We start from the raw sequence: 17,273 nt of genomic DNA on the forward strand, positions 1-17,273 counted from the left end.
ATCTTATCACAAATATAAAAACTTACCTGGGTGGCCTGTCATTCTTATTCTTGGAACAGAAAAACACACCTATGTCTTGAACCCTTGACCCCTGACAGAATGCAGACCCTCCTCATATGCCTCAGCCTGGAGCCTAGACCCAGCAGGTCTAGTCTGTAGACAGCACTCAGCCTGCAGGACTTGCTTGCAGCCCCCTGGTGTTTATAGGGTACAAGAGGAAGCAAATGCTTTTAACTCCACCCTTGTGCTATTTCCCTTTGAAGTTGTGATGCTGGAATCAGAGGCTTCTATGGGTTCTCCCAGAGGTCCCCTTGTCTTTTCTGGGTTCTGCATCTTTGTTATAATGTGAAAAAGCACAATTTGCCATCACTACCTGTGTGGTCCCCCACATATTAACACTACCTGATCTGAGTTATTGCCGTAATTGTGACTTGTTATTTGTGGTGTAATTCATGTAATGATAGCACAATATCCATGTTGTTTTCTTTGCCTAAACCTAGAGGGCTATTGTTCTTGTTTGTGCTGTTAATGATATTTGACTGAAGCTTGCCTGTCCCCCTGTTCCATTGTCGAAGGCTAGCCTCCAGTTTCTCTTCCACTATTGTGAAGTTCTACAAGCAAAAGGGCTTTTGTTTTCCAGATGTATGATGTGACTACACTACAAACTACACTACAAACATGTGTCTACACTACAAACATCCATTACGGGGTTTTGGGGGGGAAGTATATTTGAGGTGAGGCTTCCACATAGTATTTCATATAGGGCCAACCAAGCAAGGTCTGTTATACAAGTTGTGGAAGTTACCAGATGTACCTAGAAGAGAAGGTGTATGGGTAAAGGTAATGAATTAAGCCATAACATCCATGGAATTTCCAAAATACGTATTTGTAAAGTAATACTCCCTAGGCAATTGTTTAAGATGTCCATTTCAGTGTTGATGTTTTCCATCAGGGAAGAGTTTACTGAGTGGATAGTCCACTAGAGACTCCAGTAGAGACATGTGGGGACACCCCTGTTAGTATTTCATGCAGGCTGGAAAGAATCTGCTCACAATCCTCAAGAGGGGGTGTAAGAAGGAGACTTGGCCTGCACTTTCTGTGCCCTGCTGTATGGGGTGGGCAGAATTGGATGCCACCTAAGCTGGGCTCCTGTGTGCCAAAATGCTGGTGTTCCTAATTATTCATTTCTGCTGCTTTGCTCTTCTCAGAAAACAGAATGAATGACTTCCTCTAGGAACTGCCTTATTTACAGTGTTTGTGCTTCCGTTTTAAAAGGCGCTCATTATTTGTATGTCCAAGAATCTTGTTTATAAACATTATCAAATTCCTTTTTAAGATCAGAAACTCTGAGTTCTACAGCTTAAAGATCATCTAGCCATACATTTATAGCCACCAAGAACAGTCTTTGCTTGATCCAGGGCAAGCAGGAATTCTGTGGGTCATGGCAGGTTTTGGGAATGGGATTGTGAGGGTAGCAGCTCCCCGGCAGAGGTTGATGCAATGAGGAGACTCTAGGTAAGCCAACGCTGGCTTTAGAAAGATCATGGGATGAGGCAAATCAAGAGCCATGGTGGGGTCAGTAATTAGCTTCATTATGTTGTCTTCCTGTTGGCATCCAGCTTGGTCTGGCAGCCAGCTGCGTGATTTAAGAACTGCTCCTGACAGCAGGTCCAGGTCAAGCTGACAAGACCCTGTATTTCCTGGTTAACCTTTGTTGACCACACACACACACACACACACACACGCACACACACACACACACGTCAGGAAAACACAAGGGACCCAGGTGGTGCTGGTGACGGGCGTGGGGTATCCTTTTCTACACAGCCCATAATTTCCAGCTACCTAAGACTTGGTGTGTGGCCTTAAGTTTCTTTCTGGAGTTTGGGTTCCTGATAGAAGAGGAAGAGTTCTAGTCACCCTGATTTTTCTTCTTAACTGAGTTTTAGGCAAGTTTATCTAAATGAAGGAGAGCAATGTGGGTATACTGTTGAGAACAGAGGGTATATCAATAAGAAGTTGACTTTAATGATTATTAATTATAATAAATAATACTCAGGTGATGAGTCAACATTCACGCGTTCAAAGAACTACATTTTTGTGCTATTGTGGTTTCAGAAACTGGAACAATTGTGCCATTTGTTTTGAGTTACTGTTACAATGGTGTTCGTTTGATATAGTCACTGATAACCTTTTTAAAATAATAGATTTTTGCTTCCTACCCTTTTTGTACAAGATTTAAAAAATGCATTCCAAAGGCGCATTCCTAGAAACCGTTAGTCAGAGAGTCCTTTAGCGATGAAAGCTGAAGATTTTTTTAAAATTGTACATCCATTCCCTTTGTGCTGTTCATCCAATGCGGAAACTCCTTCCCTCTTATTTTCACGAATGACAGCACTCTCAGTGAGGGGAAGGACCCTTCTGGGAGCATTCCTCTATACCTAGACATGCCAGCTGATGGAAGACCACAGACTTCAAAAACCCTTCTTTGGTTATTGTTATAATACTGGTTAGTTCATTTTGGTTTTGTCCTCACAGTTTCTGGGGAATGGCTTGAAGGAATTGTTTGCCACCCATATGTGGAGCTCTTTTGTAGAGTAACAGTCAGTGTGCATGTGAGCTGTTCAGAGGGTGAGGTTGCTGGAGCTTTAGGGTTCTGGTGCCCATCAGGAGTGGTCAGCCTGGAGGTGCCCACACGACATTGCTTATTTCCAGTTCCTCAGAAAATGCTTAATTATGAATTAATCCATGTAGTGCTAATTTCTCCCCAAATTGTTACCCTCTACCTTTTTAAGAATATGTGCTTATTTAATTTTAGCCAGAAGTTTACCACTATTGGTGCTTCATGTTTTATCCTACAAGGGAATTCGAGGACCTGCTTGAGTCTTTTTTTCTCTCTTTATTGCCTTTCAAGATGGCATTTTCTTTTTGATGTGTGCCATTCCTCTTGGAAATGAAATAGGAATTAACCTACAACTAAGGGTGTGACCAGGGACTGAGACCCTGCACATCTGGAAGAACACTGGACCATCCTTCATCAGGGACAGTGCAATCAGTAGCCACTTGGCTCATGGGATTCTGGAATTCTCTGTAGGATGATTTCCATAATTTGCTAATTGAACTAACTCCCTAGGACTTTGATCTTAAGGCCACCCTGTTTCCTGCCATCTTTAATCGATTTGTAAAGCCTCAGACATTTTAAATCTAGCATTGCATTTCTGGCAGAGATGGGACCTCCCTCAACAGGACTGGAGAGCTGTTTACACAGGTTTTTAGAACTAACATTCTAAAGATCTTTCTCTTTTTCCTTAGTAAATCATCTGCAGAGGCATCATTTTGAAAGGGAGAAGTATTGGACTTTTTTACCAAAGAGGTGTTTTTGTTTTGTTTTATTTTTAAAACAAAACCCTTTCAGAAAAAAACTTAATCATGGAAAGACATATTAAGCATACAGATGCCCAAATCCATTTTGTCAGGAGTTCAATCATATTTGTGAGTAAAATGATGGAAGAGGTTTTTTTTAAGGTAATCCTTTTAGGGTATGGGTTCCTGGGAGAGTCTCTCAGGTAAAGAAAGCTTCAGCTGTGGTGTAATATATGTCTTGAGAGCTATTTATAAGAAATTTAAGAGGATTGTTTTGTTGTCCTTTATTAAAGATTTACGGTTTTTTACTTTGCAAAAAAAAAAACTATAAAAGTTCTATAGTCATAACTTTGTTAATTTTTTAAACTTTTCTGAAATCATTAGCTATAGCCAAATTTTGTGGTTAAGTTTTGCTATATAAGAATTTGAAAATGTAAATCTACTGTTTGAAATTTATAATAGTCTTGGATATATTTAGAGTTTTTGGTAACTTTGAAAAATAGTTATTTTTCCCCCTTTAGTCACAAAAGCAACTATGGATTTATATTTGTTTTTTGAATGCTAATTTTTCTATAAAGCATTGAAACTTGACCAGTCTTTTCTTATGTAGAAAACTCAAAACTTGTTAACTCTGTACTTTAATAAAATTGGAAATCACTTTGTTTTTTTTTTTTTTCTCTTTTTAAAGATACAATTAAAGTCCTTCAGGTAGGTGTCTTCTGAAGATATTGCCTTCCAATGCTAATCAACTCTCAAGCATCATAAGAGTTTGATCTGATTCTTGAAAATGAAACAGCAAATATGAAAACCCAAGTGTTTTGCCTTCTTTCTCTCTGAGTGCCTGTGACTTGCTTCTCTTTTCTTATTCTCATGCCTGTGATACACTGTATTAAACCTGATAAATAGGCTAAGCCTTTAAAGAAGGCTGTATGAGTCTAGCAAAATAGTTTATTTTTTTCAAAATTTAACTGCTCTATGCCTTTTGCTTTAAAGTTTAGAATTAACTTGTGATTCCCTTGATTGGGTTGGTGTACTGGGATGGGAATCTATTGTCTTCTTTTACTCAACCTATGGTGTGGTCATTGGATCAATCTGCAGAACTGATATAACACTGACTCTTATCAATATGATTACATCTTCACTTACCTAGTTCTTTAATTTCTTTAGTAGTGTCACATAGTACTAGTACTTGTTTTTCATAAAATACCTTGGGATTAAATTTTAATACTTCTAATTTTTTATATGAGATTAGTTACCTGATTTCTCAAATTATGTGTATCATGTGACATAACATTTGTACCATCTTAACCATTTTTAAGTGTACAGTTCAATAGTATTAAGTACAGTCACTTTATTGTGCATCCAGCCACCAAAATTCATCTTGCAAAGCTGAATCTACCCAGTAAGCAACAGCTCCCTATCCCCTGATGCCCCTGTTTTCTGGCATCTACCAGTCAACTTTCTGTTTGCTCCAGTTTTTGTCTCTCTGCTGCTTCCTGCTTAGCCTACTTAGAGGCTGATACCATCCAAGGCTTCTTCTGCCTTTGGATGGTTCATCCTCTGCACGAGTGCTTTGGGGTTCACCCCTTTTTGTTGTCAGTGTTGTGCACAGTTTTTTGGTTATGATATCTGGTTGCTCTGTTTTTTTGTGGGAATTCAGGAAGATCCATACTCTTATGTCCACCACCATCACTTCTTACACTCAGCAATAAGGCTTTCTCTCTTTCTCCCCCCCCCCCTCTCTCACACACACACACACACACACACACACGATTCCTCGGAAACTGCTTTTGAACATCATTGGTGACCCCCATATTGTTAAATCTATTGTCTCCTTTTACTCAATCCATGGGAAGCTTTTGGCACTATAAACTACAAAGCTTATTCAGACTTCACTCATTTTGAAAGGGATTATCTATTGTAGTTACCCTGTCCTTGTTCACTTTGTATTTAGGATTGTGGAGGGCAGATAACTTGTCTTTTTAATTATCAGGTGTCTACCCACCGAGCCACACCCAAGGAACTGAACCAAGAAAGCATCACCTATAGTTGCACCTTATAACTCATCCCTACTTTTCCATAAGAACAGGCCTGATTTGCAGCTGATTAGTTTACTTAGTCTATTTCCTGTCTCTAAATTGTTGGGAACCAAGTGGCTTTCATTTGAACTATCTCTGTATCTTTCAGTGCAAGCGGGTGGTGCTTTTCAGTTCAATTCTCTTAAAAATGTATTTTTGTGACTTACTGGAATTCAGTAGGTTAGATGAAAACCATTCTGTGTGTGAACTGTTAAAGAAGACATTCTGGGGCCTCCCTGGTAGCGCAGGTGGTTGAGTGCAGCGCTGTGAAGCTTTCCTCAGCCTCTGTAGTGCTGGTTCGATCCTGACCGGCCAGCAAGGGTCCCACATGGCGTGGCAGACCTCTCCAGTCTCACCCGCTGCTCCCCTCAGCAGTGTGTTTCAGCCAGTCTGCCTGTTCTGTGCCCTACTCTGTCTCTGGTGAATCCTCTCACCCTCCCACACATCTGGCCTGTACCCTGGTTCTTGTATGCATGAATAAATAAATCTTTTTTTAAAAAAAACAAAAAATAAAAATAAAGAAGACATTCTGATACTTGTTAAATCAGTAAAGAAGACTTCATTTAAGACCTTTGCAGCAGGGCATTTGCAATAGGGCAGAGAAATAAGGCCTGTTAAAATGACAGCAAACCCAAAATGGAGTTGATTTTACTAAGCCTCATGTCACCAAACTGAGACTTAATTATAGTTTCAAACTGAAATGGAATCTTAAACCAGTCAACCATCAACTGCCTGAACAGTACTAGGTAAGTTAGACTCCTGCCAGCCCCCCCCAAAAAGTAACCATTCCGTAACCGGTCTACTTTTTGACTGAGCATGACAGCCTTGTCCCTGTTCCCTTCTGTTTATAAGTCTTTCACTGTGTACAGCTTCTTGGAGCTCCTTTGTACCTGATAGATTACACCCCAAATTGAATAAGTTTTTGCTCAAATAAACTAAAAAAATTTAATATGCTTAAGTTTATCTTTTAATGGCTCAACTCCAAATGCAACAAGGACAAACAGGGATTTATAACCAAGAAGGGGAGGGGGTGGCCAGTGGATGGAAAATTACAAAAGGAGACGTAAAGGTAGGGAGATTCTTGCGAAACTGACCTAATAGGAGTCTTGCTTAAGGGACTCTTAACTTACACATCAAAAGTGGGGAATGAAGAACTAGATCAGATACTGAGGAGGGGGTTGGGGGTACATGCTAAGACTGGGCTAGGCGGACCCAGCAGCGACCAGATAGATAGGGAAACTGAAATAGAGCCTTCATCAAGAAGAGAGATCCCGGATGTGTAACTAAAGTTTGGTTAAGATGAGGGTCTTGTCAGAACACAGGTAGGTGCTTTTGCATTCAGAGAAAATGTACCCATTGTTCATCTGTTTTGTCCTGTTTATTGCACCCCTCCCTGCTTTTCCCTGTCCATCTTTTGGAACTCTTAAGGTCCTAGCAGGAGGAGTTATGTTCTATGTGAAGCTCTTCTGTTACTGGCTGGACTTTCCCTTCTAGGTGGGGCAACCAGCCCCTCTGGAAATTAGAATTTAGAACTAAAAGTGCAACTTAAGACTGAACGGAGGAGTTGGGAAACTTAAAACGTGTGTTAGTGGCTGTTTTAAGCATAATGGACACAGGGAGAAAGCTGATTCATGGGACGATAAGACTTAAAGCCGCTGTGCAGAGGCGCAGTTGTGAATGGAGGATCGGGGCCAGAGGAGAGAAAGAACTGACTTTGGATTCCCTGTGATATTCTATCCCCTGGTTCTGATGCACTCTGGACACCCAGCTTTAAAATAACTATATCTAATGTTTATTAAGCACAGGACACATGTCTGACCTGAGTCTTACGAGACTGTGGATGTTATTGTTTGAACCCTCGTTTTGTACATGAGGAGGAAAAGGTAAATTTTTCTTAGAATCCTTACTAAATGCAGGTGTTTTTACAGAGGTTGCCAGATCTTGCCTCTCTCCCCAACTCCTATACCACCCCTCTCTAAGATCTTCCCCTTAAAGTCCATTTTTCCTTTTCCTGTGTTCAGCTTCTCTGAGCTTCTATATTTGTATGGCCATTAGATGAGTAAGGGATTGCATTTGAGTAACAGATGGGAGCTCAGTGGCTTAAACACCTGGGGTTTTGGTTCAGTATCTCAAGGCTGTCAAGCCAAACATTATTCTGAATTTCTGGCTTTTCCTTTGAGGTCCCTGGGGCTGCTCTGCAGATCCACTTTCTCTGCATTCCACGCAGATGACCAAGGAAGGTACGAATCTCCCTGAAGAGCAGAATGTTTTAGGGCAGGAAGTAGGAGGGTCTGAAATATCTTGTTATTGCCAGAAAACAAGAAATCTTTCAAAGACCCTTTGATGACAAGCTAAGTTATGTCTAGTAATAAATTTTATATAGGAATAACTTTTTGTCTGTCTTTTAAGATGAGAAAGTTGAGTAAAGAGACTAATGAAGTAGACTTTTATTAATAATCATAACCTATGGGTAATTAAAGTCAATGCTTAAATGTTCAGGTTATAGTAATTAAATTTATAGAGTTAAACTTTTAATATATAGTGTGTTAAGTGTTTGGGAATATTTTGTTTTTGGAAATGTGAATGCTATTTTAGTTTTTGCAGGACTTGAGAAAATCAAATGTATTAAGGTTAGATTATGGTTTTAACATTTTTAGAACTGAACTTTCAAAATTTGACACATTGGGTGTACTTTTTCAAATTTTTATGCTAGTGAGGCATAAATCCAAAATAAAATTGGCTAATAAAATACTAATATAAAATGTATAAGTTTGTAAATTATATGATTTTAAGACTTAAAATGACTTACAATATATAATCTAAATGTATAGAATATAAGTCAAAAGTTTATTTCAATGCATAAAACTCCCTTTTGATATAAGGAAAACTCCTCTGACTCTTTGGGTGTATCAGTTAGTGTGGGCTAGGTTATGCTACAGTAACAAGAAACTCCACAAAACTCACTGGCTTCCACCATCTCAAGTTCATCTCTCCTTCATCTTAATTATAGGTTGTGTACTCTGTGTATCTCTTTTCTGAGTTCTCTCCACTCTGGGAGTGAGACTGGTACAACAACCCCTATTTGGGACATTGCTGATGAAGGGTGATAGAATAAGCCACCCCATAATATGCTGCTTTGGCATGAGGATTATTTTGAGCAATAGACACTTCAAATGAAAAACAGCAAACATAGGGATAGGCTTTCTCTGAACACCCCTTATCTGCCTGAAGACGGAGCTTCCAAGCAAAACTCAATTGTCATAAATTTCCTCCACCAGCGAAAACAGTCATCACAGGAGAGAAGACTAGAAGCTGACACCATACTTGGAAAAATTTGAACTCCCATACCTCCCAGCTGTTCTAAGCATTCATTCATCTTTTTTAAAAATCATTTACTCTCCCTGAAGAGGTCTAGATCACTCTCCCTTCTCCTGTGAAATTGATAGCTAAGTCTGGATTCTATGACACCTCCTAGAGTTAACTCATTTTCCCTGTGGGTTTCACCCATGCATACATGAAGTTTACATGTTAATATTTGTTTTGCCCTTGTTAATCAAGGCAGATTAACAATAATAAGGCAATTATCTGAGTCTCAGCTAAGAACTCAAGGGTAGAGTAACAATTATTTTTCCTCCCCCTACAACATGCTGATAATCTTCTTTTGTTCTGTTTTTCTCTTATTAACCACTTTGGGATAGGATTTCTGACCAAGGACTTAGAAGGTGAGAAGGAAAATGATTTTTCATCCCTTTCACTGGTTACATGTAAGTGACAAAGAGACACAGAGTAATCATTGCCGTGATCAAGCAACTCCTATGCTGCTCTTGAGGCCAACAGCTTGAGGACACATAGCCCTACCCAGGGGGGAGTCACACAAGTTACATAGCCAATGCTCTGGTAATGAGGCCTGGAAATAGCCTCAGGTGGTGGTGGGGGCAGCAAATATTTTTTAAAAGAATATAATCTACCATAATGGGGAATAAAGTTTTTAAAAAATTCTTACAATTTTTTCCCTGTCACATATGTTATCAAAATATGTCCTAACTTGCAGAAGTGATTATTTCTGAATGTCAGAATCATGGTAATTTTAATTCTCTTCCTTGAAAATGTCTACAATAAATATATACTCCTCTTGTAACTATACTAAACGTTTTATTTTTTTTTTTTTAATTTATACACACAAGACCTGGGGTACAGGCCAGAGGTGTAGGGGGGGTGTGTGTGAGAGGATTCACCAGAGACAGAGTGGGGAACAGAACAGGCAGATTGACTGGAATACACTGCTGAGGGGAGCAGCGGGCAAGACAGGAGAGGTCTACTGTGCATTGTGGGTAGTTCCCTGGCTGGGGATCGAACTCATGCTGCAGTGGCTGCGGATAGCTTCATAGGATGCGTCTTACTCCCTTGTGCCATCAGGGAGGCCCTGTATAAAGTTTTAAATACATTTTTGTAATCAGATTAAAATTTATAGTAATTTTTATTTGGACAAAGTCAGGAATTAACAAATTTGGAAGAGTGGTATATATAAAACTTTTAGAAAGATCTTACAACATTGAAGGAGAAAAATGTACATTTAAGAGCTTATGTTTTAGGTATATCTCTGTCCAACCTATCAACTTAAAAAGAATGTGACTGAAATGGAACATGCTTGTTAATGAAATAAATCGGTAATGTCAATTAGTTGGGTGGGGAGAGCATAGTTTCATGATGGCTTAGATACAGCTTGTATTACAAGATACATTCTTTTGTGGTTATCTGGCTGATGTCATGAAATTCTGACTTCTGCCACTAGGGAAGATTATATTTCTCCTTGGCAGGAAAGTTCATATTTAGTACAGTTTGGATCTTACACAAAACTTTTGTGCTTAATTAGCTCTTCGTTTACTTCTGATTTTAATGTCAGTACCAATCTGATTAGTGAACTAGCTCTTTATAATCCAAATGGGATCTCTGCCTCATTCGTTGTTTCTGTTCCAATTCTTTTTGGTGGTCAAGACAATCAGATATTTAGGTCTCCCCCGCCACCTCCACCATTTTGTTTTCTTGGTGTATTTAATTGAATTATAATGATGACCCCAAAATGTTCTTGTCTTCCTCTTTGTCCCATGGAACCAAGAAAACCACAAGACCATAATGACAGGTGACTCATAAGCACCTTCTAGTTGAGAAATTAGAGCCTCTGAACTGAATACACTTCAGGTTTGTAGGAAGCCTCAAGATTCAGCCTTGTGATTCTGCTGAGTAAATGGTGATAGACTCCATCTTTCTCTCTTGATCTTCTATTATTTCAAGTAATAACTTTACTTAACTCTCTTCCTTTCACCAGTCCATCCTCTGCTTGGTCTTTTCTTGACCCATGTGATGACATCTCTTGAATCAGTTTGCTGTTCTCCATCTCCAAAGCGCTGTCTTAATTCACCTTAGCAACCCCATAGTTACAGCAACAATTGCTCAACTGCGGCTCCTCCCATGCAGATAGCCCATTCCTTATCAGCCATGGTATAATTTTTCAGTGCTTAAATCAAGTCATCTAAGGTCACTCCTGCATAAAAACCCATTCAGCTGCTCATGGCTTTCAAGTACCTCCTAACTGCATGCTCATAAGCAAGACTACCCACAACCACTCCCCACCTGGGTTCGGGGGTTGAAGACATCATAAGTGAATTATTCTAAGTTTGCACTTGGCCCATGGTGGTCCAGTCTGGCCCCATCCCCCTGCATCTTGGAGTCAAGAGAGAGAAAATTGTTTATCTAGAGGTTGCTTGTTGTGTCAGGCAACACCACCCTGTCAAAGAAACAGGAGTCGTGGAGCAAGATGTTATGGCAGGATGCTGCTGGGAAGGCAAACCCTGGCCTTTTTATTATTTTTTTTTAAGATTTATTTATTTATGTATAAAAGAACTGGGGTAGAGGCCAGAGGTGTGGAGGGTGAGAGGATTCATGAGAGACAGAGTGGGGAACTGTAGGGTAAGGTAAAAAATCAGGCTTTTCTGCCCTCCCGCCATCAGGATAGATGAGGGAACCCTGTGATCCTGAATGCATGCCTGATGGTGGGCACCTGAAGTGGGTACACCTGTGCTAAGACTGCTTTTTAAGGGCAGTGTCATGGGGATGCCAGTAGAAGCCTAAAGAGAAGAAGCCCGAAGCAGAAGCAGAGAATGCCAGAGAGCCCAGATAGAGTGAAGATTTGCTGGGGGCTGGGAGGACTGCCAGCCTCCCAGCCCCACAGCACCCCTGCCTGCCATGTACCCGCTGAACCCCAATAAAAACCTGCAATAAAAACCTGCAATAAAAACCACTGAGGACTCTGATTGCTCCTTTACCCGGTCTGCATGGGATCAGAAAACCTGCACTGTGGTCATTTCCTGCTCCCTATAGGAACAGAACAGGCAGATTGACTGAAATACACTGCTGAGGGGAGCAGCGGGCGAGTCAGGAGAGGTCTGCTGCACCATGTGGGTTGCTCCCTGGCTGGGCATCGAACTCGTGCTGCAGTGGCTGAGGATAGCTTCGTAGGTTGTGTCTTAACCCCTTGCGCCACCAGGTAGGCCCTGGTCTTTTTATTGATTGAATGATTTTACAGTGTCAATTACTGAAAGCAGGAGAACAAAGAGAAAAAAGTTAGAAGGAAGCAAATACATGCTTAGGTTTATCTAGGCTTTTCGAGGAGATGAGTCTGAGGATCCAGATTAGTTTTATGGCCCATGTTTGAAGATCAAAATCAAGCTTCCAATCCACACTTGTGGTTCCAATCTTATTAACAAGGCATTCTGGTGCTCAGTCTCTGGGAGGCAAAGTTATATATCAATCTGTGGTTCCCCGGCCATTCCTGGTTATGCCTTGTGACTATCCTCATTGTCCCAGGGAATTACGCATCCTGTTCTTGTTTAACTTGAGAGGAACCTTTGCAGGGTCAGTAGTTTGTATTCTTTAAGTTTAGGTAATTGATTGACTGGGCCAAATGGCTTTGTATTGAAAAGGCCAAACTGCATAGCCAGAATGGCAGCGTAAGCAGCCCTTTAAACCTAGTAGACCCACAGAGGCTGAACAAGCACACCTGCTTATTAGTCACAGGCCTTGTCCATGGTCACATTTTCTGCCATTTGGACCTTGTTGGTAGCAAGGCAGGCTAAAACAAGCTTTCTGAGACAAGAAGCAAGATCATGAGAAAGCTCTCATGTTTTTTCCAGACTATGGTTTTTAGACCTTATGTAGCCCAGATACTTTCCTGATGTGAAGGTTCCACAAAACACCTGTAGGCTTACCTGAAATGTTTCTTTTACTGCTGAAAGCACTGTGAATAATTTGCATTATCAAATAAATTACTTTACTAAAAACAACCAATATGTCACTTCATGCCTCGAAGTCCTAAATCTGCTTGGAAAATAAGTACAGTGCAAATTAATGGAGACCACCTAAAGGAGAATAAGCAAAGGCTATTTATCCAGAGCTTGTTAGTTAGGGAGTCAGCCATGATCACTCGTCCTTGGCAGAGACTCAAAGGCAGGCAGAGGAGAGGGAAAGCTCTACAGTAGAGAAAGGGAAGCTTCGATTATGCTTTGGGAGGAGGCTGGCAGCATGAGGACGACGCTGTAGGCAGCGTAGCTAGAAGAAGGATGTCCCCTGTGATTGGTTAGGGGGTTGAATACTTGACTTTCTGTGGTTGGTCCTAATTTGGAAGTAGGGGAGAAATCTAAGGAAACTGTCAGTTCTTTATAAAGTTCTGGCCATTTGGGACTGATTGCTACAAGAATTATTGTTTGACTTCTTGAACAGGTTGCTAGGGGTTATGGGCTAGAATTCTATTTTTATATAGAGTCTGGTTATTGTCCATCTGTGTATTTGGAACCTCATTACAGTACCTGTATCCACCTCTTTTACTGGGGAGCTTGGAAAAAACTACTTATATTCACCTGGTTAAGAGCAGACTGTGGCAATTTTAAGGAGTTCTGCAGTGAGCATAGGAGAACACTTACCCCTTCAAATTAGTGATTTTTCATTCTTCAATTAGATACCTAGCAGTGGAATTGCTGGATCATATGGTAGGTCAATTTTTAATATTTTGAGAAGCCTCCATGCTGTTTTACGCAGGGTCTTTGAGTCTGCTAGACTTAAGCAGCCTGTTCAGCCAGCATTATTGTTACCTGCAGTTCTGCATTCCTATACAAGGTCAGAACTACCCTTCAGAAACCGATCAATCAATCATAGGAGCCAAACCTTACAAGATGCCTTTCAAATCAATCATGAGCAGGGAATGTAAGTGGAAGAACCAGATTCTAGTATCAAAGGCAACAGGCATGGGTGGACACTGCTTTCCTGGCGTCACAGAAAGATACACCTTATAACCTATTTACACTCTCCTCAAGATGAGAGCCAGATTATTCACAGAACAAATGAAAATGCTATTAAACTCACACAAAAATGGTCAGCCATGCTGGGAACCCAGCAAAAGGATTGAAAAAGTATTATTTTACCCACCAAATTGGGAAGAATAAAAGAATATTCTGTGCTGTGATGCCCAGCAACATTTCTTCCAGCTCGGTGAAGAGATCTGGTGCATTAAAGTTTCCTGCAAAATCAATAAGGTTGATCAAGAACTTTAAATGTATTTTTGAACCTTTTGGTCCAATATCTTAATTATGGAAATTTATTCTAAGGAAAGAAACAGAGACCCTAGGGTTAAAGATTTCAAGAGAAAGGTGGTCAGCAAAAAACATTTTTGTATTAAAATAAGCAACTTAAATATCCTCAAATAGGGTAAGCGTTAAGTCAATGATAGCAAAGCCATCGCATAGATCAGCTATTTTAAAAATAATGCTTTCAACAAACTGGGGACCAGAATGGAGTCCTGTAGGCAGATCACTCTTCTACACATAAAAGATTGGAGGCACAGTTTCCAAAATGTTAAAGCTGATTATTTCTGGGTTGTCAGATTGCAGGATTATTTCCTTTTAAAATACTTTTCAAACATTTTCTAAATTTTCTGAAATGAGTTGCATGATTTTGATAATTAAGGGGAAAAAGATGTCATTAAAAGTGATTGTACCTGATTAGCTGCAGCCTGCACTCTCTGTTGCCAGCTGATCCTCTGCCTTTGGCAAGAGATGAATTTCATGAGCCTGAAAGCACTGCCAGGAAAAGTGCAATTAACCAGAATCCAATGCACCCTGGGGCCTGGCCAGGCCAGGCTGGAGGGAGGGAAGGTGCAGAGGAGCCCATCTGGGAGAGCGGCTGTGTGGTTTCTAGGGGCACTCCAAAACTGGGCTGTGCGCACCGAAGAATTATAGGGCCCGGACTTTAAAGGGGCAGGCTGCCATTTGCTTAAATGTGACCTTCACTTTGGGATTGCAGGCCTGCCTTAAAGTGTGAGGACCAGTGGCTTACAGAAGCTCTAGCAATCTGCATCCCGCTGTGAGCCTCCAACGGAGAGCAGCTAAATGCCCTCCTAGCAACCTTCAAGCTGCCTGGCCCCCGGTTTCTGCCAGAAGGCATTTGTGACTAAACGTCCCTCCTGCTATTTTGTCTAGAGCTTTCCCACCCCGATCTGTAATATCTGCATCGCCAGGAAAAAATGCAGATGCTCAGGACCCGCTTTTGGTGACTTAGAATCTGCATTTTAATAAATTCCAAGGTGACTAGAGCACTGGGAGGGGCCTCCCTGGTGATTTAGGAGTTAAGTCTCAGTGCTATTGCTGTTGAGGCCTAAGACCCATGCCTGGCTAGGGAGGTGACCCACATGGCACAGCAGACCTCTCCAGCCCCACCCGCTGCTCCCTTCAGCAGTGTATTTCAGTAGATTCACCACTCTTATCTCTGGTGAATCTTCTCACCTCCTGCACCTCTGGCCTACACCTCAGTTAGCCTACAAAAATAAATATTAAAAAAAAAACACCAAGAGCACAAGGAATTTTCTCAGCACTGCTAAACTCATCTCCCCTGGGCTGGAGGAGCACGTTGAGGTGACAGTGTGATCAGGAGCCCCGTGGGAAAACTTGCGTCAACCAGGTGGGCTAGAAACAGAAGTGATTCCTGAGGCCAGACCAGGGCAGCTGCAGGGAGTGCCAAGTAGCTGTCTGCTATTATTTGGGATCAAGGAGGCTGGACAATAACCTATTTCAGGGCAACCTTCTCTAAGAATGTGGGGGGCTGAGTGGATCATCTCTCCTTGTCCATCACAGGCTCCCTGGAGCTTGGTAGGAAACCGTGAGGTAATGTTATTTGTTGTTCTCGGCAGCTAAGTCTGTAGTCATTTGTTGCAGCAGCAACAGAAAGCTTTTGGGTGGAGCGCGCGTGCGGGGAGTCTTGCACCCTGTAAACTAGAGAGAACCTTACAGATCCCCGAGAGGACATGGCTTATGCTGTGTATTCAGGCAGAGGTGACATCTTGGCCTCTAGAGGCTTCCAATGTTGTTCTTTCCCCAGACAACTAAGGACACAGCAGGGAGCTTCAGTCTTAAGAGGACACGGCCTCGAAAGAAAGTCTCTGTTCCAGTGCATGCACCTCTGGGGGGTGCACACTTTGGGGGGCATGCACACTTTGGGGGGGATGCACACTGGGGTCTATGAGGCAGAATTTCAGAACTCCTCCCCTTTCCTCCCATCTTTCATCCCCTGATTTTTCAATCTCACACGATGTGATCGTGCTGGGTGGGGGCTTTGCAGGTGGAATTAATCAGCTCCTTATTTAGATGAGTCAGCCCAGGTGACCCAGGTGGGCCCTGTGGAATCACGTGAAAGGAAGCAGAAAGCTTCCTCCAGGGTGAGGAGAAGAAAGCATTTCCAGCGTGTGGGGAACTTGCTGTCTGGTGGCTGCTGCTGAAGAGCCCATGAGCAAGGCCTGGAGAGAGACCTCTAGGACTTAGGGGTGACGTTAGCTGACAGCAAGCTTGGGGACCCCAGTCCCTCATCCACAAAGAATTAAACTGAGCCAAAACCCAGATGTGCTCAGGAGGGGGTTCTTCCCAGAGTCTCTGAAGCCCCACTGAACCAGCACCCGACTTTAGTTCCTTGAGGCCGGTGGGTGAGCTCGGACTCCCAGAAACCGTGAGGTAATGTTATTTGTTGTTCTCGGCAGCTAAGTCTGTAGTCATTTGTTGCAGCAGCAACAGAAAGCTTTTGGGTGGAGCGCGCGTGCTGTGCAGGCACAGAGTACACAGAGTACATGACGCTCTGGTGAGGACCCCATCCCTGGAGCCGGAGGGCCTTTGGCAAGATCCTTCATGCAGGGGTGGGTCAATTCCAATCTGAGATTATGTTTCTGCCACATTGGTGGGGTGAGAATCAAAACAAACGACATGTAGTGTTAGAGAAACAGTTTGTTTCATGTGCCCCTGAGATGTATGTTTATTTCAGGGACATTTACATAGACACCTCAGATCTGGCGGAGTTTCCTAAATGCTGGGCATGTCCCTGTGCTGGGCATGTCCCTGTGCTGGGCAGCATTTGAAAGGAAAGAAACAAGGTGAGGGAGGCAGAAAAGTCAGGGAGGGGTGCTCCAAGCTTTGGTCCAGGCTCCGGGGTTCAGTCCAAGATTCGGTCCAGGCTGACCCCTGGCCCATGCCCGTGGAAGCTTCCACCCGCCCAGGTGAGGAGCATCAGCACGTTCAGACACAGCTGCTCCCCACTGGGGAGAAATGAGGGCCTTGTCTGTTGTTGTTTGGGAGAAAGAGTCAGTTCTCAAAACCGCCTGAGCTCCTGTTTTGTCTGGCTTCCCAGATGGGAAAGAACAAAGTTCCTCTTCTCCAGTCTGCGCAAATCCATGGGCAGCCCCTGAGCAAGATGTAAGAATAGAGGGAGCGAGATCCTTTGGTGGCGTCAGGCACCTAATGATGG

The sequence above is a fragment of the Talpa europaea genome, assembly GCF_964194135.1.
Source record: "Talpa europaea genome assembly, chromosome: 5".
NCBI classification, from domain to species: Eukaryota; Metazoa; Chordata; class Mammalia; order Eulipotyphla; family Talpidae; genus Talpa; species Talpa europaea.